Genomic DNA, 21,728 nt, shown 5'->3' with positions numbered 1-21,728 from the left:
ACTTTTGCGCACCTGTCACGCAGGCCAGCGTGGAGAGAGCATTGACGGCGCTGAAGTTTGAGAGAGAGAGAGATAAACCTTTTAATGAAGCTGGAGATGTTTGCCTGGCTGTTCGCCTGACATGCTACTCCAGGTGCTGGGTGACGATTATGATATATACAGTGATAACCACATAACACATACAGTCACACAAGTTTACAAAGTTTTGGTTCAGGCTCGTGGCCCGCAAGAAATTCAACAGCGCTTTTCGTGGCACGTAGCGCACAGGTGCTGCTTTGCCATGGGCCCAGAACAGTCGCAACTCTAAGCACGATCCCCGTTGAAGATGCAAGGCTGCCTTCAGAGACTGTCTCTCTGGTGCGTATCGCTTGCATTCACAAAGAACATGATGTAAATCTTCTTGGACGTTGCATTGGACGCACATTGGTGAGTCCGACAGCTTAATCTTGCTCCTGAAGTAGTTGGTGTATGCGACGTTCAGTCTGATGCGGTGCAAGCACGTTTCATCTTGCCTGTTTAGGTCTCGCGGCATATCAAAGTTACACGATGGGTCAATCTTGTAAAGTGGTCCATACTGCCCTCTGCCCACTGTGGAATACAAGGCAACGTCCATGCTGATGACGCTGCCAAAGCTGGACATGACGCCTCGAGAGAAATCATCAAGATACCTTTCTCGAGAAAAGATGCCGCGACAATCGTATCGGCACACGCTTGGCGGCTCCAGCGATCCCTCTGGACAGATGCGCTGAAGTTTGTTACAGCAAAAGCTGCTATGAGATCGCAACAGCCGATTTTGGCGCCATAGTTGCCCGCCGCCGCCGGTGTCCGTAACCGCTATCGCGCGAAATAAGAAAAATTTAAATGAGAAACAAATTTCTAGGATCGGATAGCATCATAACCCGCGCCCTCTGCCTGGCAGTCGAGTATTCCACCACAGTGCCACGCTTGCGCTTGTAACTCCTTCGCAAAAATACTCTATACAGGCGTCATTTGTCGGGCAAGGAATCGTGTTAACATATGTAATATAGCGTAGAAGAAGAGTAAAATAACAACCTGGCGTCACACAATGCGAATTCCGCAACGTGTCTGCTGTTGTATGCTTCCAACCCGTTACAAAGGTCTCAGCCATAATTTTTCATCGTCATCAGTCACAGCACAAAGTGCACATAACGCCTTACAGATGTGTAGCGTGTACCACGATTCTCCGAAGAATTACGAAATATGGCATTGTGGGTGCTTCGCTACTTAAAGGGGTGGTGCCATCAAATTTCGAGGCTATAACAAGCCTGTTGTGGGTTTCCTTTGTATGCAAGGACATTCCACACGAAGGGTCCGACACAGCAAACGTTCAGAATATATTTCAATTCACTTCCAAAGTGTACCTAAATGCTCATTCTCCCGATCGAAACCCATCGCTAGCGCCCCAACACTGACGTAGATCTGTAGTATGGGCAACGAAAGTTGTAGTGACGTCACACCAAATCTGCTGTAATTACGTGAGTGACCTCCGGACCTCCGCCACTTCCACAACGTACGTACCGGCTGTAGTGAACTAGAATATATTCTAGTTCTCTGTAGTACCGGCAAAGCATCGGTTGCTACATCACTCGCCGAGTTTCGATCGCTTCCTGGCTATGTGCGTCACAGCCTTGTGTGGTCACGTGACCACGCCTCCTACACTTCTACGTCACTGCCCAACCTCGGCGCCCAGAAACCGAAATCGAAAGTTGTCCAAATCAAAAGGTGATATTAAATTATTTAGCGAGAATACATGAATCTTGGTGCGTGCATCATGCTTCCTGGAACTATAGGAAACGTTTACAGCAAAGAACGCGCAAGCCACAAATTTGGTGGCACCACCCCTTTAAGAAAAATTACGATGATTTATGGCGTAGTGGGTACCTTGCATATGTGCTTGTATTAGTTGCCCCAAGAGAGTCTACAGTGGGCCATAGGTTGGCAAACTCGCTTATGAGTCGACTGACTCAGACTCACTCGGACTCATATAAGGCTGTGAGTCTGAGTTTGAGTGAGTCCGGATGAATAATATTTTGGTGAGTTTGAGTCGGACTGAGTCCGGTTGAAGAAAATTTTAGTGAGTCTGAGTCCGAGTGAGTCCAGTTGAGGAAAATATTGGTGAGACTGAGCCCGAGTGAGCTCTAAGCGCAAAATATACTTTTTGAGTGAGTCCGAGTGAGCTACACCTCTTGTTGCTGACTTATGGTCCTATCTACTCATCTTCATCTTTACTATAAGCCTTATACCGGCTTACGTTTATACTCAAGTCTATTCGCACATATGTCAGCAGACTAGCATTCATGCCCTACCTCAATATTCATTGATCAGAGGTGTGAGTTAGGGGAAGGGGTGCCATGACATCCCCCTGCCAACTCTCATGGGAAGTTCTTGATAAAAATATCTCGTGTGAGTCGCGTATTTCATAAAAATGTCCTTACTTGACCAATATATGATAATTACGATATATAATTTATGATGACAACTCGTATTTGAAATGGCATATCGTAGAGCACTGATTACGTAAGATAATTGCGTTTAAGAGGATTGACACCGTGATCGGAAAAGCTAATTTTATGCCAGTGGACTCATGAGTCCGACTTCCTTAGGCTCACTCAGACTCAGGTGAAGCCGTGAGTCTGAGTGAGTCCGTCTGAGTAATATGTTGGTGAGTTTGAGTCTGAGTGAGTCCGGCTTAGAAAAAGTTAATGAGTCTGAGTCCGAGTGAGTCCGGTTGAGGAAAGTTTTGGTGAGTCTGAGTCCGAGTGAGCACTCAGAGCAAATATATTTCTTGAGTGAGTCTGAGTGAGCTCCAGTTTTCTTGCCGGCCTATGGAACGGGCTCTAGAAAGGCCACTCATCCAGCTTTTGCTGTGACTGTGCCGCGTGTTCCGCGCCGGCCTGGCGATTTTGTATCAGAACAGTAGTCTCGCACATCATGGAGTACACTCAATGACGTGCTGCTTCTGAGATCGTGCTCACTCCCTTGACGCAAAGCATTAAGCCCGCTAAAAAAATCGTAATTGACTTTTGAGAAAATAAATCGTCTGACTTTGAAGGATATAGTGGTTTGTGCTAGTTGGTAGAAATCTGTGGTACAGTTACTTCCGCTCCTCTGATGAACGTGGGAAGAACGTGTTTTACCCCTGTCCCACTTTCTTAAGAGGAGGGCAAGTAACTAAGTCCAATGTTCTTTATGATTACCTTAACTTCAAATTTTTGCATAAAAAAAAACGTTACGAACCGTTACGGAACTTTTTTTTTTTCGTTCCGGAACAGAAGCGGAACGGAACTTTTTGCGGTGGAACGAAACTAAAACCGAAACGAAAAACATTTCGTTCCGACACCCTGGTAAGGAGGCAGTGCACTGCCCAGAAGTTACGTCACAGCGCGCGCAATGGTCTCGACTAAATCTAAGTCTACCTAAATCTAAGTTAAGTACAAGGGCCTCTATCATTTCCCTTTCATCGAAATGCGGCCACCGCGGCCGGAATTCGAACCCGCGACTTTCGGGTCAGCATTAGAGCACCATAACCACTAGACCACCGTGGTATGTTTTCTTCTTATTGTTTGTATGACCATACTTACCACTACTATACACTGGTTCATAAGTGCGCGGTGGAGTGGGCGGCCGCGTTACATACACGATGTACCCCTATAGCCTCTGAAGTCGTCCGTCGGCGCTCTTACTTGCTGCGCAGTCAAGCCCACTTACTGCGTAGTTTTGCGAGAGAGAGAGAGCAAGCGATTGTTGGCTGTTTTTGGCAGGAAATCGTAAGCTCCCTGCTGCATGCAGTGCAATAATATTTGGTACAATTGCTTACAGAAACATTGACTAGAAACAGCCTACCTTTTCTGATTGTGTTAAAAAAGTATCGCAAGGCCCCAGTAAGCTTGATGGGAATTTAACTACACCAATTTTCCAACCTTACCCAGGTTAGGAGCGCCACATGACGTATACCCACCTCAGTACGAGAGTCTGTGTGGATGGGGGCTTGGCTACATCATGAGTTATGTCGACGGTGGACAAAGGAAGCACCTGTTTTCACCCTGCAGTCAAGCGCGCATACGACACTCTCTCAGGTATAGTGTTGAGTAAGCACCGAATGTCGAATGCTGCACAATATAAGAAGCTCCCATTTGGGTTCTTCCGTAAAATAACGGAACATCTTATTTTAGAAAGGAAACTCTTCATTTGGCAGTAGCGCTACATATTTCGCTAATGACCACCACACTACATCAGAAACAACCTGCGCTGCTGGATCGTGCTAAACTACAAGAAGGAGAGTGGCACAGATTACGTTCTTTTAAACGTCCACATCACATCGCCTGCGAGCACAGAACCAGCTGCTACGTAAACCCTTGCTATTGATTCATTTTGCTCAATCGTAGTTTAACACGAAGCCGACATTTCTTGTAGACTTTTGTATATTCTGGCCACATCATCCCGTGGAGTCCGCGCACCGTCTGTGCCGCATATTTGAGCATGCTACTCTGATGACAGAAGGGAGTTGGCAAAAGTTCCCCCCCCCCCCCCAAGCATGAGATTTCAGACACGAATCCAAAAAGTCAAATACTAAGTGGAAATAATAAGTCGCTCCTTTGCAGTATTTTGATCGAATGAAAGGCAAGCCAAGACTTTTTTCACTTGCAGATTAGCAAATATAAAATAAATTGCCCCCCCCCCCGCCCACGCCTCCTACACTAATACAGGGTGTCTCGAAATTTAAAACTGCCGGGGGCACTTTTGACGAGGATAGTGCGGAGAAGTGCATTAACCAGCGCGCCAAGGAACATGAACGTTCATTAAAAGATTAGTCGGCATCATTTCAAAACCTACCCGCTCATTGAAGCACTTGCAGAAACTGTGTACCGCGACTAGAAGTAATCTCAATCCTAAGCGGAAGTAAGGATTAGCTCCCGAACTATCGGAAGCATTCTTTATTATGCTGAAAGGCGACTGTATCCTTGCGTGCTTGTGAATTTAGAATCCCGGGCCCTATAGCCTACAGTTGCCCTATGATTGCGCATGTGTTCATTGCTTTCCTTTGTCATAAAGTGTAATGTGTGTGGTTTCAATAAATATAGTTGCAGTCAGCGTTCGTCCTGCCGTGCACTTCTCTGTCGGGGGACACCCAAATAAAAATAACTGCGAAATATTATCATGCAGCATGCAGCTGCATAAGAAAAAATGCCGCATTTGAACGCGGTTAAACAAAACTTGTCGAGCAATAGCTCTAACCGCAGAAAACACGCCTCGGCGGTGTTCCGCGCGTCGGCGCCCCCATGCCGCAAGCAGTGGTACTCGGTCCACATTTCTCTTTAAAAAATTCCCACGTTTTGCCGTGAAGCCACCTGGCTTGCATTATCGTAAAGCAGTGTCGTGAAGCTAACTTACGCAACGAGGAAGAGGGAGATGAAACTTTACGATCAGAATCTGGTGGCCTCGACGGTGCGGGCCCCACACGTTAATTGCCACCGCAAATGCTGCAAATTCTTGAAAGGTTTTATATAGAATTATACGCTATATCAAACGAAATAATTTCCGTTTTTTTTCTGTGTTTTTTTTTTTTCGCGAGGTCGATATATGCGTGTTTTACTGCATTGTATTCCTGAGCCTGAAGCCAGCGCTGAAGAACCTTTTCGTGTTCAGCGGCCTTTTAAACACCCGCCCACAGAAGTTTACGGAACGTGGGCTCCATTGAAAATACTAATTTCTGCTCTGTTAGTGCACGGCGCTTCTAACTTAGCGGGTACCTTTATAGGTCACAGGCACTACTACAGGCTGGAACATTTATTTGGAGGCTATGTTCCCCGACAAAGCGGGAATATAATTTTCTCGGATATGTCGCGTTCCGCAAACTTGGGGGGGGGGGGAGGGGGGGGGGGAGGGGGGAGCCGTACACATATTTCCGCTACCTATCACCTGTAAAAAGAAGCAAAATGTACCTAGGATCGAAGATGTGGGAATTAATGAAGGCGTTTACAGTAGTCCACATCTTTTATTCTTTCATAGCGCACACTCCGATGACCGCTAGACGTTTTCACTTGTTCGGCTGGTTCCCTTTTTGTGTTCTGGCTCGAGCGCGCGGCCCGTGGAGCTATGGCGGCGCAACTTCGTCGTCGTCGATGAAAACGCTGACGGTTCGCCATAGGGCCCCCGTCTAGCGAGAGAGCCGATAAACAAGGAGCGATCATCAAAACCGTCGGTAGGTCCTGTTGTAGTGGACGCGCCTGGCGTTCGTAGATCGCTTGTCGTCCTCGAAGACGGTGTCGGTGTTGAGCAACGCTGGCTTGAGGCGGTCAATAAAGAGGCTGTCCTCGCGTTCATTCATCAGTAGCACGAAGTGCTTGTGGCATTGCTTGATGATCTTGAAGGTCCGTCGTGCGGTGGTCGCAGTGGTGGGCGGACTGTGTCGTGTCGCACGAAAACTTGGGTGCAGTCACGTGGAGCACGACTGACGAAGGATGGTCGTGCATGATGGCGGGGTGGAATAGGAGACACGTCTCTCATGGCAACTGTGTGGAGACTGGCATAGTCACCGACGTCGAGTGTTCGTACCGGTGACGGGTCGAAAAATTGCCCAGGTAGCTAGCCTCAAGGTAGTCCCGAATACGAGCTCTCCCGAGGAGCAGGTGGTGTAAGTCCGTATCCCACTACGAATGGCGAGGAGTACGAGTGGTAGACGCTCCGGCCAAGGTACAAGTGTACGTGGTACCGTAAGCGAGACCTTTAGATGGCGGTGAAGTCGCTCGACCATGCCGTTGGACATGGGGTGGTAGGCCGTGGTCTTGATGTGGCGGATACCCAGCAGTCGAGATAACGTACGGAACAGCGTGGAGTCGAAGTGACGACCTCGACCTGTAGTAATGGTCGTGGGCACTCCGTAGCAGCTAATTCATACTGTAAGGAGGCCTTGGGCGACTGTCTCTGTGGTGATATTGAGGAGTGGCAATGCCTCAGGCCATCTCGTGAGCCGGTCTATGCAGGTTAAAATACAGCGTTTGTCATTGCATGGCGTCAAAGGACCGACCAAGTCGATCTGCACGTGGCTGAAACGCACGTCAGGATGCCTGAAGGTACCCAGCGGACTGTCTGTGGGCGTTGAACTTTCGTTTGCTGGCAAATGAGATACGACCGTGCCCAGCGCCGGATGTCCATGTTCATGCGTGGCCACAAGTATCGCGTGGTGACGAGATGTTGAGTCGCATGAACACTAAGGTGCGACAAGGAATGCATTGCATCGAAAATAGTGCAGCGAAATTGTGGCGGAACATATGACCGAGGACAACCTGTAGAGACGTCACACACTAAGGGCAATGCGCAGCCTGGCAGTTGCACGTCTCGAAGTTGGAGGCAGTTATCCTTCAGTCGTAAGGCCTGAAGTTCACTGTCCTATGACTGAGCTGTAGCCATAGCTGCAAAATCTACAGATAGGCGCTCCTCGACTGCTACATTCACTTGTATGCGGGATAGTGCATCGGCGACTGGGTTGTCGGTGCCACTGATGTGCCGAATGTCGCTCGTAAATTCCGAGATGTATGCAAGTTGGCGGACCTCACGTGGAGTGTGGGCAGAGTCGGTAGTGGTCGAAGCGTACGTGAGTGGCTTGTGTTCGGTGAGGATGTAAAATTGCCGACCTTCGAGGAAGTAGCGGAAATAATTCATGGCCAATTAGGCCACCAGCAGTTCGCGAATGAAAGTGCTGTATCAACGTTCGGCCTGCGAGAGCTTTCTCGAGAAGAACGCAACCGGCTGCCACATTCCATCGACCAACTGCTGCAGTACTCCTCCGACGGCGACGTCCGAGGCGTTCAATGTCAGTGACGTCGGGGCGTCGCGCTAGGGTTGTGTGAGGAGAGTCGTGTTGGCGAAAGCTTCCTTGGTGGAGCTGAAAGCTGTCTCGGTGTCGTTTGTCCAGGAGATCGGAGCGTTGGCTTTTGTCGGACCGTTGGAGCACGTTGAGCGGTTGGAAGATGGCAGCGCAGCGAAGGATGAAGTGCTGATAATAATTGATAAGCCAGGAATTGTCGTAGTTGCTTTGTGGTCGATGGTCTAGGAAACTGCACTATGGCTCGACACGAGTGGCAGGAGGAGATATCCCGCAGGCATCGATGCGGTGGCCATGAAAGTCTAGTGCATTGACACCAAACTCGCTCTTCGATCCGTCCACAACTTGACCGTACTTCCGTAATCGTTCGAAGACATGGGCCAGGTGAAGCCCATTCGTCTGCTGAAGCGCTGAACACGAGGATGTCGTCTATAAAAGCGAAGCAGCACATCAAACCACGAAGAACTTATTGACAAATCGTTGAAATGTTTGTGCGACGTTTCACAGACCGAATGGCATCTGTAGGTACTCGAACATGCCAAAAGGTTAATCATGGCTGTCATCGGACAGCAGGTCTATCCTGCTGAAGACGGCACACCCATGCAGAAACGCGGTAAAGTCCCGAGTGTGTGGGATGGGGTACCGGTCTGGCACCGTGACTTTGTTGAAGGCGCGGTAGTCACCGCACGGTCTCCAGTCATCGGAGGACTTGGGAAATACGTGTAACGGTGATGTCCATGGGCCAGATGAAGGACGCACCTTTCCGAGCTCGAGCATGTGCTCGAATTCTTGCTGCGCGATCGTGTAACAGGCAGGAGGAAGACGACGAGGATGTACAAACACCGGTGCTCCCTCAGTCACAATGTGATGGGTGACATCGTGACGTACCGGGTCTTCGATAGAAGGCGCGCAGAATAGGTCTGAAAACTGTTCCAGAAGTGAACACCACGGTGGGAGACTGGCATGGGCTTGTACCAGACGTAAGGGCGGTAAGCGATATGCGACGCCTTGAACCACCGAGACCCACTGTCGTCGGTGGGTCTCGGAGTCGAGGAGACGGCTCGGTCGGATGTCTACTACAAGCTTCAAATGCCAAAGAAAATCTGCACCAATAATGGATACTCGCACGTCGGCGATCAAGATCCACCTGAATGTCCGCCGCAAGCCGATGTCAAGGGTGACCGACTTCAGTTCGTAGGTCCGTATTGTCGTACAATTAACAGCGGTGGCAGGTGGCGTTGTGAGGCGTCGCCGTCGGTCCTCCAGTGTATGAGGAATAATGCACACTTCAGCACCAGTGTCGATAAGGTATCCCACCTTTGTGACGTGGTCTGTGACGTAGAAAAGGCGGCTGTATGCTGGGCCTAAAGCACTCACCGCCTTCAGTGCGAGGGTGGTGCGTTTCCCGCAAATGTGCAAGGTTGGCGGCAATGACGAGCATGTGCCCCGTACCGCTGGTGGTACCAGGACCAGCACATGCCACGGTGGGTACTCGGCGACATGTCGCGGCTGCGGCTGTTGTGGCTTCGTTGTCGTGACAGGCTGCGTTGTCGGTCGGCTTTAAGTGAGCTCAGCTCGGTGGTCAGTTGGTCTACCTTGCGGTTGAGCAGCTCGTTGGCGGCAAGGGGACAGTCGAATCGGTCCTCACGGACTGGTACGTCGAGTGACTGTGCGCACGGTTTCTCAATTGTGGAGAGTACGGGTGCACCCAGGCCCATGGTCTTATCAGCCATCTGTGCGAATGAGTCGAGGGACTCGGATAACGATACGCTCAAGATCATCTGTACCTGCAGGAACAGCTCGCGCAGGATCGATGCACCCAGTGCAGCAGAGCGGTCCCCGATGAGGTACCGCATGCGACGCAGAAGTTCCGTGGGCTTTCTGTCTCCGAGCTCCTCCGCAGTGAGCAGCTGCTGAAGTTTACGCTGTTCCGACATATGAGTTCCGCCTTCAGAACATCGTACAGCTTTTCAGCCAGGCGGTGAGCGTAGAATATCCCTGATGATGGCAATGATGGGAGGTGGTAACGCACCTATGACGTAGTCATAACTCGCGGCTTGTGACGTCACGCGGTGCAGTCGGAAAAATGCTCGATGCTCAGAAACCAGAGCTCTGAGTCAGACTGCCAGAATTCTAGTGGATTGATGTTGGCGACGACAGGGTCGGTTGCCGTGCCGGTCGTCGAGGCGTTGTCGTGGGGTGCACGATCCATGGTATGTCGTTACCAGAGGCTTCTGCGGGCGTAGCTCAGAAAACGCGAATGGCCTTGCGTTCTCAGTGCGATGAGCAGATGGCTTGTTGCCGTCCAGCGTACGGGTCACCACTTGTGGGAATTAGTGAAGGCGTTTTCAAGACAAGGAGGGCAATCAGACAGACGTCTGGTTTGCTACCCTTCACTGAGAAGAGGAGATAAAGGGGTACGTCAAAAGAGCAAAAGAATGGAAGAGAGAAAGAAGAATATAATCACGTACACCTTTGGGGGAGCTCATCAAATGTACATGCAGTCGCAGAGACCTGCTGGTATTAATTAAACCAGCAACGCCTTCGTTGCCTTCTGTGCCATTGACGCACTTGACCATGGTCCAAAAATCTTGGCCGCTGAAAACGGGCTCGATTCCAATCTGTTTAGTACCATCCGGAGCTAGTATCGCTGGATGCCATAACGAACGCAAGTCCACAGGACGTGTCCGATGGTTGCTTCTGTCCCGCAAGAGTCGCATGCACCGTCACATGTAAAAGCACACACAAATATCCTTCACACGTTCAAGGAATAGGTTCCTGACTGAACCGTGAGAAATGAAATGAATTAGCCTCACCACGTCAGTGGCCGAGCAAATGTTTGCCCAGCTGCCAGACACTTACGTCACTTGGGGGTGTCCCTTTCATCTGCGGCCGCTTTCACGTAGGACAGACGGGCCGCTGCAATAACCACATATTATTGGAACATAGGTCGCTAACCAGAGCCTCAGCTTCTAATCTATCTTTACATTGTCGAGAGTGTAAGTGCACGCCAAAATTCGATGAATGCGCAGTTTTGTACCGACAAAGGGATGAAGAAACGCGCTTGATGATTAAAGAATGGCATATCGAGAATAGTGGTAGCGCATGCGTGAGCCAACCGTCCGTTAACTTGCATAAAGGTGAAATCAAATGCCTTAACAGTTATCTTACACGTAGACCCCCACGCGTGCCGAATTGATAAGTTCGCTTATTGCACGGGCATGCGCAGATAAGTTTTCATGCCTTCTTTCTTTTCCGCCGTTCTGTGTCTCTTCAGTTGTAAGTCGGCGTTTGTGGTGTCGTGACTTCTTTCTTGGGTCCGTGTTTGCATGCCCTGTCTTTTTAGAATGAGTAGAATCTTGCTAGTGAGATTCTCTAACTTGGTATGCGACATGCGCGCTACTTTTTGCTGCGTTTTATCGACATCCTGTTTGTTCGGCAGTTTAGATACGTGAGGCCCCCATGCGTGCCGCATCAATAGGTTCGCCCATTGCATGGGCATGCGCAGATAAGTTTCATGCCTTCTTTCTTTTCCGCCGTTCTGCAGCGAGTTTCGTCAGGTTGTTTTCCCTGCAAAGATGTAGCGACGAATGCGCCGGAGAAGCGTGAAAAGTGCCAGTATGAGGAGCATTCGTGATTTTGACGAGGCGGTGGCGCCATCTCTTGCGCGGCACAGGAGCCAGGCGCAGGTGTCCGAGGTGTTTTTAGCGATTTTAAGCTAAATATTGCCATTACTTCTTAGTTATTTCAGTTAATTATATTATTTTACACATCGTTTGTTTATTTCAACCCACTTTCTAGCAATGCTAGCCTTGTTTTAGGCCTGCATTGACCACTTGATTTTGAGCGTGATCACGCCACGTGAGATATATGGACGGTTCAGTGAACTGGGAGTGCGGAAACCCTCATCTTCACACACTCCTCCTCACCCTCGCTTCCCTTTCTCGCCCCCTTGCTATACTATGCTATGTATGGCTACGCTATGCTGGGAGCTGCTTGGCACATACCCGCTTTCTCACCTCCTCCATTCCCTCCTCTTCACGCTTACATCAGTCCTCGTCACTTTCACTTCTCTTTCCCATTTCAATGCTAAACTATACTATACAAGGCTATGCCATGCTTTACCCTCTCCCCTCTTTTCCTTCCTCCTCACCGTCACAGCACTCCTCCTCGCCCCCTTGCTATACTATACTATGCATGGCTACGCTATGCTAGAAGCTGCTTGGCACATACCCGCTCTCTCACCTCCTCCTTTCTCTCCTCTTTGCGCTTAGATTAGTCTTCCTCCATCTCACTTGTCTTTCACATTTTAATCCTAAACTACACTTTACAAGGCTATGCCATGATTTACCCTCTGTCCTCTTCCTTTTCTTCCTCCTCGCTCCCACTTCCCTTTTTCGCCCCCTTGCTACACTATAAAATGCATGGCTAAGCTATGCTGGGAGCTGCTTGGCACGTAGCCGGTTTCTCACCTCCTCCTTTCTCTCCTCTTCACGCTTACATTAGTCGTCCTCATTCGCAATTGTCTTTCCCATTTCTATGCTAAACTACACTTTACAAGGCTATGCCATGATTTACCCTCTCTCCTCTTCCTTTTCTTCCTCCTCGTTCCCACTTCCCTTTCTCGCCCCCTTGCTACACTATAAAATGCATGGCTAAGCTATGCTGGGAGCTGCTTGGCACGTAGCCGGTTTCTCACCTCCTCCTTTCTCTCCTCTTCACCCTTACATTAGTCGTCCTCATTCGCAATTGTCTTTCCCATTTCTATGCTAAACTACACTTTACAAGGCTATGCCATGATTTACCCCTCTGTCCTCTTCCTTTTCTTCCTCCTCGCTCCCACTTCCCTTTTTCGCCCCCTTGCTACACTATAAAATGCATGGCTAAGCTATGCTGGGAGCTGCTTGGCACGTAGCCGGTTTCTCACCTCCTCCTTTCTCTCCTCTTCACCCTTACATTAGTCGTCCTCATTCGCAATTGTCTTTCCCATTTCTATGCTAAACTACACTTTACAAGGCTATGCCATGATTTACCCTCTGTCCTCTTCCTTTTCTTCCTCCTCGCTCCCACTTCCCTTTTTCGCCCCCTTGCTACACTATAAAATGCATGGCTAAGCTATGCTGGGAGCTGCTTGGCACGTAGCCGGTTTCTCACCTCCTCCTTTCTCTCCTCTTCACCCTTACATTAGTCGTCCTCATTCGCAATTGTCTTTCCCATTTCTATGCTAAACTACACTTTACAAGGCTATGCCATGATTTACCCTCTGTCCTCTTCCTTTTCTTCCTCCTCGCTCCCACTTCCCTTTCTCGCCCCCTTGCTACACTATAAAATGCATGGCTAAGCTATGCTGGGAGCTGCTTGGCACGTAGCCGGTTTCTCACCTCCTCCTTTCTCTCCTCTTCACGCTTACATTAGTCGTCCTCATTCGCAATTGTCTTTCCCATTTCTATGCTAAACTACACTTTACAAGGCTATGCCATGATTTACCCTCTCTCCTCTTCCTTTTCTTCCTCCTCGTTCCCACTTCCCTTTCTCGCCCCCTTGCTACACTATAAAATGCATGGCTAAGCTATGCTGGGAGCTGCTTGGCACGTAGCCGGTTTCTCACCTCCTCCTTTCTCTCCTCTTCACCCTTACATTAGTCGTCCTCATTCGCAATTGTCTTTCCCATTTCAATGCTAAACTACACTTTACAAGGCTATGCCATGATTTACCCTCTCTCATCTTCCTTTTCTTCCTCCTCGTCCCCACTTCCCTTTCTCGCCCCGTTGCTACACTATAAAATGCACGGCTACGCTATGCTAGGAGCTGCTTGGCACATACCCGCTTTCTCACCTCCTCCTTTCTCTCCTCTTCAACCTTACATTAGTCGTCCTCATTCGCAGTTGTCTTTCCCATTTCAATGCTAAACTACACTTTACAAGGCTATGCCATGATTTACCCTCTCTCCTCTTCCTTTTCTTCCTCCTCGTTCCCACTTCCCTTTCTCGCCCCCTTGCTACACTATAAAATGCATGGCTAAGCTATGCTGGGAGCTGCTTGGCACGTAGCCGGTTTCTCACCTCCTCCTTTCTCTCCTCTTCACCCTTACATTAGTCGTCCTCATTCGCAATTGTCTTTCCCATTTCAATGCTAAACTACACTTTACAAGGCTATGCCATGATTTACCCTCTCTCATCTTCCTTTTCTTCCTCCTCGTCCCCACTTCCCTTTCTCGCCCCGTTGCTACACTATAAAATGCACGGCTACGCTATGCTAGGAGCTGCTTGGCACATACCCGCTTTCTCACCTCCTCCTTTCTCTCCTCTTCAACCTTACATTAGTCGTCCTCATTCGCAGTTGTCTTTCCCATTTCAATGCTAAACTACACTTTACAAGGCTATGCTATGATTTACCCTCTCTCCTCTTGCTTTTCTTCCTCCTCGCCCCCACTTCCCTTTCTCGCCCCCTTGCTACACCATGCAATGCATGGCTACGCTGTGCTAGGAGCTGCTTGGCACATACCCGCTTTCTCACCTCCTCCTTTCTCTCCTCTTCACCCTTACATTAGCCTTCCTCACTCTCACTTGTCTTTCCCGTTTTAATGCTAAACTACACTTTACAAGGCTATGCCATGATTTACCCTTTCTCCTCCTCCTTTCCTTCCTCCTCGTCCCCACTTCCCTTTCTCGCCCCCTTACTACACTATACAATGCATGGCTACGCTGTGCTAGGAGCTCTTGGCACATACCCGCTTTCTCACCTCCTCCTTTCTCTCCTCTTCACCTTACATTAGTCTTCCTCACTCTCACTTGTCTTTCCCATTTTAATGCTAAACTACATTTTACAAGGCTATGCTATGATTTACCCTCTCTCCTCTTGCTTTTCTTCCTCCTCGCCCCTCGCCCCCTTGCTACACCATGCAATGCATGGCTACGCTGTGCTAGGAGCTGCTTGGCACATACCCGCTTTCTCACCTCCTCCTTTCTCTCCTCTTCACCCTTACATTAGCCTTCCTCACTCTCACTTGTCTTTCCCATTTTAATGCTAAACTACACTTTACAAGGCTATGCCATGATTTACCCTTTCTCCTCTTCCTTTCCTTCCTCCTCGTCCCCACTTCCCTTTCTCGCCCCCTTACTACACTATACAATGCATGGCTACGCTGTGCTAGGAGCTGCTTGGCACATACCCGCTTTCTCACCTCCTCCTTTCTCTCCTCTTCACCCTTACATTAGCCTTCCTCACTCTCACTTGTCTTTCCCATTTTAATGCTAAACTACACTTTACAAGGCTATGCCATGATTTACCCTTTCTCCTCCTCCTTTCCTTCCTCCTCGTCCCCACTTCCCTTTCTCGCCCCCTTACTACACTATACAATGCATGGCTACGCTGTGCTAGGAGCTGCTTGGCACATACCCGCTTTCTCACCTCCACCTTTCTCTCCTCTTCACCTTACATTAGTCTTCCTCACTCTCACTTGTCTTTCCCATTTTAATGCTAAACTACACTTTACAAGGCTATGCCATGATTTACCCTTTCTCCTCCTCCTTTCCTTCCTCCTTACCCCTACTTTCCTTTCTCGCCTCCTATACTATACTATACTATACTATACTATACTATACTATACTACAGTAAAACCTCGGTGATACGAATCTCGCGGGGTTACCAAAAATATTCGTATCATCCGAAATTCGTATCACCAGAAAACATGGAAATTTGTATGCGACAAAAGAAAGTTGGCATACGTTTTGATTTAGTGTTTCTCAGGGCCGCAGCGACGTCATGAACAGCTCTGAATGATTTTCAGTAAAGTTTTTAGACGTCAACGATCTTAAAAATACGGTGCATGCGCGCGTGCGTAATTAATGAACCAGCTGTGTTGTGCCCCGTGACCGCTAGTGGCCCCTTCCTAATCTTACTACGCTGTTTTGCATGACACCAGAGTAATTCGGCGAAAGTGACTTAAGAAGCGCTTTGTACACGATAAACCGTCCGCTTCGCCTCTCGGGGTCTTCGTCTACCTTTAATGGGACTTCATGTCGGACCCGCAGCCCAAGTTTCAGTCTTGTTTCATAGAACATCTGATTGCGGGGACATGGCTTGCATCGACGTGGCAGGCAGTTGTTAACAGAGTACAAAAACGCTGCTGCCTCGAGCATAGGAGCACGCGTCAACGCGTCGGAAAAAAAAAAGCGCGACGTCAACGTCATCTGTAATCTAAACGCGAAGGCGTCTATAGGCCTCCAAAATTCGCGCGCACTATCTGGGAGGCAACAAGGCACCGGTGATGGTCGCGCAGCACGCATGCCCGCGCCCGCGCGTGACTGCCACGTCTTCCGCGACAGCGCGGGAAGCACCTGCCCGTACCTATGCGCTAGCGTACGTTCGTATTAAACGTCGCGGGGTGCAAATCGGCTCGCAACAACCGCACTCCAATACATTGCAGGCTAATGGGCATTGGCCGGGGCCACAGAAAAATTCGTATCACCCCGAAATTCGTACGAGCCGTAATCGTATCACCGAGGTTTTACTGTAACGTGGCTATGCTATGCTAGGAGCTGCTTGGCCCATACCCGCTCTATGTGGCTTACACTCCCCGAGTTTTCTGGAACGACGGCCGGCACAACCTCAAGCTTCAACAGCTCCGCTGTTAAAATGATGCATCACTCAGCCGAACAGGGTGGGTCGTCATTGAGTGACCGTCCAGTCGAACCGGACTATATCAAACTCAGGTAAATATTTTCGAACGCGACAATGCTTTAACGTGAATGCATAGGAAAAATTACGACGCTTTTATCTCTGTATTTTGACGTGATCGGGTTTTACCAACTAAAGTGTTAACACCGCACGGCGCACGTCGCGCCGCAATGTTTGGGAAGTTTCTCAATTATTTCTTATTGTCCTGTTAAGATTACACGCAGGACGCGAGTAAACTAGTTTATTCCAAAGCTAACGTAAGCGCCAGAGGTGATGCTCGAAGGTTCGATAAGGCATGTACAAAAGCCGACGCATTACATAGATGTGCAGATTAGTCACCGCCCGACGTCCATGGCGCCGCTATCACTGTACAGCAAGTATAGCTGGAAGTACGTTTAACTTATCCTTTAGTGGGTGCAAGTTCGCCCACTAAAACGGTTTCATCTGTACCAGCTTGCGTTCTGCGTCCTTGACCGCTACATCCACGTGACAATATATCGAGCATCGGGCAACTTCTTTCGAGGGAAACTTGGCTTTAATGCATGCGGCAAAGCCCTCTTCCGTGAGAAAAAGCCAACTTCTTGCGAGGGAAACTTGGCTTTCCCCCACAAGAAGTTGGCTTTTTCTCACGGAAGAAGACTTTCCCGCATGCATTTGGGAATGCTAGCGGTGTGATTAGAAGGGTGCCGTGCAGAGCGAGTACAAACTATTTCTTGCTATAGCGTGCTTCCTCCCACGATTCTTCGTTGTCGCGCCCGTCGGCGTTCGCTTGTCCGCTTCCTTTGTTAACGCAATGGCTGGCATAAAACGGATGAACCTGGTTGTTCTATGTAAGGCTGGCGATCATCAACACAGTAGAACGTGGAGAAAGCAAGTCTGACGTCGCAGCTGTGTACAGCATCCAAGGAAGCGCGTTGAGTATGATATTAAAGAACAAGGTCCACATTAGGGCCAAGGCGGACTAGAGGCTTCTGGTGACCGACGAGTACGCACAGCTGCGTATGAAAATGTTGAGGCGCTCTTCTAATGGTGTGCCGTATTTTCTAGCATATAACCCGCCCAACCAACTGCAAACCAGAAAAATTTAAATTAAAACAAAAACAAAAAAACATCCACGCTTATTGCCGTGAAGCCACCTTCCTTACATTATTCTGAATCATGCCGTGAAGCCAACTTGTGCACCGAAATTCGCACAAAAAATACGGCATCGCACCGCGTGGGGGTTCCGAGTTCCAGGCATGACCGGCAGATAAGCACACGCGGTGTGATAGCGCCAGCCATAGGCGTGCGTAGTGTTCCCCATCAGGGGGGCGAAGGTTCATTGCAGCGCCCCTCCCCTACTAAGTGAATGTACGCGGCAGATTTTGCGCCCCCCCCCCCCCACCTCTTAGGTGACTAGGAGGCTCAATGTATGGGTCAGACTTTGCGCCCCCCTCTTAGCTGACTAGGGGAGGCGCCCCCCCCCCCCTGCCCACGCCTATGGCGCCAGCCGAAGCTAAAGCAGCCGAAGCAAGATTCTAGCGCTACGGTGACGCCGGCTGAAAACAGATTCGCCTAGCGATGGCCAAGGCATGTCGAAAGTTGAGTGTGCCGAAAGCCACGCTTTCCGCTGTTCGCGTTCTTTCATTGCGATAGTACATTTTGGAGGCGCATGTCGGGGCCTATTAGACCGTGAACGCGTGGATGACGCCGCTACACCGTGTGATGTTTCGAGAAATAAAGACAGCAAGACTACCATGCAGTCTCCGAGTGGGAACTTTTTTGCTGTATCCATCTCTTCCAAAGTTAATGCCATCTCGCTGGCCGAGCGAAATGTACCAGTTCCGTCGTTCCGTTTCGCGAAGTTATCATCACCACAGGTTTGTCTGCTTGACTTTTTTGTCATATCGTTTGATATTAAGCTAAGCGGGGCCGTTTTTTGTATGTTCGTGCATGCGTTTGTATACGTGAGTATATACATGTACACATGCAAAATTGAAAAATTTCGGGGGTGGAGGGAGTGTTTCAGCCCACTCCGAACCCCCACCTATGGCTACGCCAGTGATTGCCAGTGATGTATACTGTTTATCAGTTTGCGAATCGGTGCAATCAGCAGGCATAATTGTATTGCTCACTTCACGGCCTGGCGTCAGCCACCTTGATTTTGACAGGGAAGTAACGTTTGTCCATGGCAAAAGGGAGAAACGTTACCGCATTTAAAGACCAACATAGGGCACATCGCCGTTTCTCCCTTAGGGGAGCGAGGGCCACTTCATTTTTTTAGAGGGGACAGCATGGGAATATTTTTGTCACCTCATGGTTGCCTCGAGGAACACTTATTGCTGACCCTGGCCTCCAAGTTGTCGATATTGTCGTGGTGATCTCGCAAGGAACGGGCTGCATAACGAAGGCACCGACTCGTGTTTGTGAGTCATTTGCGAAAGCAGTACGTCAGCAGACGCAAGAGTCGCATGGTTAAAACGAACGTCAGGCAAGTTAAGCGTCCCCTCACTTGCACAGTGTGTTTCCTAGTTTAGTGGATCTATACAGTGCCTTTCTAAATCCTGCCTTTTATTATTGTGTTCGCCGAATCACGGCGGTTTATGAACTTATGAAATTGACAGCTTGAAAAATGTGGGCTGCCAGCCATGACCACGCAAAACCGCTTCCAATCTTTCCTTCTTATAAATGGATTTGCTAGCATGACAAGCAGCTGCCATGCCAGTACCCTCTCCTCAACTCGCGAACACTTTGGTTGTTCAGAAGTTCCTGTTGAACCTTATTCTTCCCAAATATTTCTTAACGTCTTGCCCTCTTCTTAAAGGGGTGGTGCCACCAAATTTGTGGCTTGCGCGTGCTTTGCTGTAAGCGTTTAGTATAGCTCCAGGAAGCGTGATACACGCACCAAGATTCATGTATTCTTGCTAAATAATTTAACATCACCTTTTTATGGGGACAACTTTCGGTTTCGGTTTCTGAGCGCCGAGGTTGGGCAGTGACGTAGCAGTGTAGGGGGCTTAGTCACGTGACCACACAAGGCTGTGACCCACTTAGCCAGGAAGCGACCGAAACTCGGCGAGTGATGTAGCAACCGATGCTTTGCCGGTACGTACGTTGCGGAGGTGGCGGAGGTCCGGAGGTCACTCACGTCACTACAGATCTGGTGTGACGTCACTACAACTTTCGTTGCCCCTCCTATAGATCTACGTCAGCGTTGGCGCGCTAGCGATGTGTCTCGGTCTGGAGAATGGGCATTTAGGTACACTTTGGAAGTGAATTAAAATATATTCTAAACGTTTGCTGTGTCCGACCCTTCGTGTGGAGTGTCCTTGCATACAAAGGAAACCCACAACAGGCTTGTTATAGCCTCGAAATTTGATGGCACCACCACTTTAAGTGAGTGCATCATCAGTGAAGTTATTACTTGTGTATTTTACTGTCCGTAAAGATGTCATATCTGACGAATGTGCCTTCCTCTCTAGCCTAAAACCACAATCATGCTTAGATGTGACGTTTGTACACGACTACCTTACACGATTGCCCGGGGTGTACCCAGGAAAAGTGGTTGACGGCAATGCCTTCTGCAAGTTCAAGCACCCGGACATAGCTGCCATATACTTCCCTGTAAGTAACTGCGTCTTTACTAATATCTCGTCAAGCACGTTAATTTCGTAGCCTACGCTGACAGGCTGCACTTCTGAAGCTTCCACGAACCTACGCTCGTACGCGAGTCATGACAAAATCCTATAAACTTTAAAGCAAGTGCTCACCTCGCCACGTGAGGGTGATGGCATGTGAGGGCAAGGACGCTTTCATAAGGACTCGGCTTCTTGAGGATGCCCATGTCTGGACAGGACCGCGCTCTACCGCCATATTGTAGAGCAATAGGTACTCTCACGTAAAAGTCGTACAAGGACGATTGTAACTAATTTAACTGTAATTGATTTAGTTTTCTGAGATAATCCTTGCGCACTGTCTCAAGATTCTTAATTAGAGAGTTTCTGACAGACGTTTTTGAAGGCAGCTGACCCTCGTAAGCTGCCTGAAGGCATCGAACTTGTCGCAGTCGAGGCCCATATTACAAAATGAACGAGAAAGCGCGGGTGGTCGATCGAAGCGCCCATTCTTCATTAGTCACAGCCATACGAAGCCAACAGATAGTAAAGCGACCGAAAGCGTAGGGGAGAGAAATAAAGTGAATAAACTTTATTATGACGCAGTCTTATATACAGCCTGTACAGAGGTTTTGTTTAGACATTTTGAATGCCTACCCCGTGTAGCCCAGCATGTTACGGACGTACTGAAGAAAGGCCTCTAGAAGAAGAATATTGTGAAATTAGGGCGCGCGCGTTTGTGTGTGTGTGTGTGTGTGTGTGTGTGTGTGTGTGTGTGTGTGTGTGTGTGTGTGTGTGTGTGTGTGTGTTCTTCAACAGGGGGCATCGCTGCAGCCGACGTTTCAACAAGTGGCCTGGTCTTCTTCAAGGCTGCCACTGCCTAACGTAGCGCATGTATGTGTATGCTTCGTACACTCTCCCTCAAACACAAATGTGGAGGAAGAGAGGTCAACTGCAAAAACAGGGGAAGGGGGAGAGGACGAAAGAGAGGGCTGGATATTGAGATAAGCTGGCGTGCCGAATCGGGTGAGTAAAGCGGAAACAGTAGCATAAACGTAAGAAAACATATGGAAGATGGGCGCACGCTTAGTGTCGTCTTTTGCGTGTCAAGAGGGTAGTAGGTGGACCGCATTCGCTGTCATGTATGTTAAAAGTAAGCAGCTGCTAAAAATGATAATTTGACGCTGATCAGAATCATCAGAAACCCTTAGATAAAACGCTTAAGTATCACTGGTTTTCTTTGTGTACCTATCGTATCGGATTGATTCAGGAGGTTCATTTGAAATCTTTTTTCATATTGGCTGGAGTGTACTAAACTTGTGAATAAGATACGATTCTCTATATTTTCTTTCTCTCGCGGACCGGAAGTTTGACAGAAGTATGTCAAGCTTCAGCTCATCGAAGTTGTGACCTGCCACATTGAAATGCCGTGCCACTGCTTTCGGTTGTTTGAGCAGAAGAGGCAACAGCGCGATTTCAACATGAACAACAAAGGAAGGAAGACCAGAGGACAGGCATAGACTGCCACCTGGACGTTTATTACAAGAAAACCAGCCTTTTATGCAGTCTCAGAAGAAACATGCGCACGTTAAACAATCGCTAACCACAAT

General features: G+C 48.9%; 1 long non-coding RNA gene across 1 annotated transcript in view; it reads left to right on the top strand.

The window, feature by feature from the left end:
• LOC119391357 (uncharacterized) overlaps positions 1 to 20,122 on the top strand; it is a 35,823-nt gene extending 15,701 nt beyond the window's left edge. Inside the window, exons 3-4 of the long non-coding RNA XR_007414974.1 lie at positions 3,951 to 4,097; positions 19,987 to 20,122. This is a non-coding gene — a long non-coding RNA (uncharacterized LOC119391357). The remainder of the gene's footprint in view (positions 1 to 3,950; positions 4,098 to 19,986) is intronic.
• The last annotated feature ends 1,606 nt before the right edge of the window (positions 20,123 to 21,728 follow it).

This window comes from Rhipicephalus sanguineus, chromosome 1 (assembly GCF_013339695.2).
Source record: "Rhipicephalus sanguineus isolate Rsan-2018 chromosome 1, BIME_Rsan_1.4, whole genome shotgun sequence".
Lineage (NCBI taxonomy): Eukaryota > Metazoa > Arthropoda > Arachnida > Ixodida > Ixodidae > Rhipicephalus > Rhipicephalus sanguineus.
The sequence above is the reverse complement of the archived record's forward strand: the minus strand, read 5'-3'. Positions and strand labels throughout refer to the sequence as shown.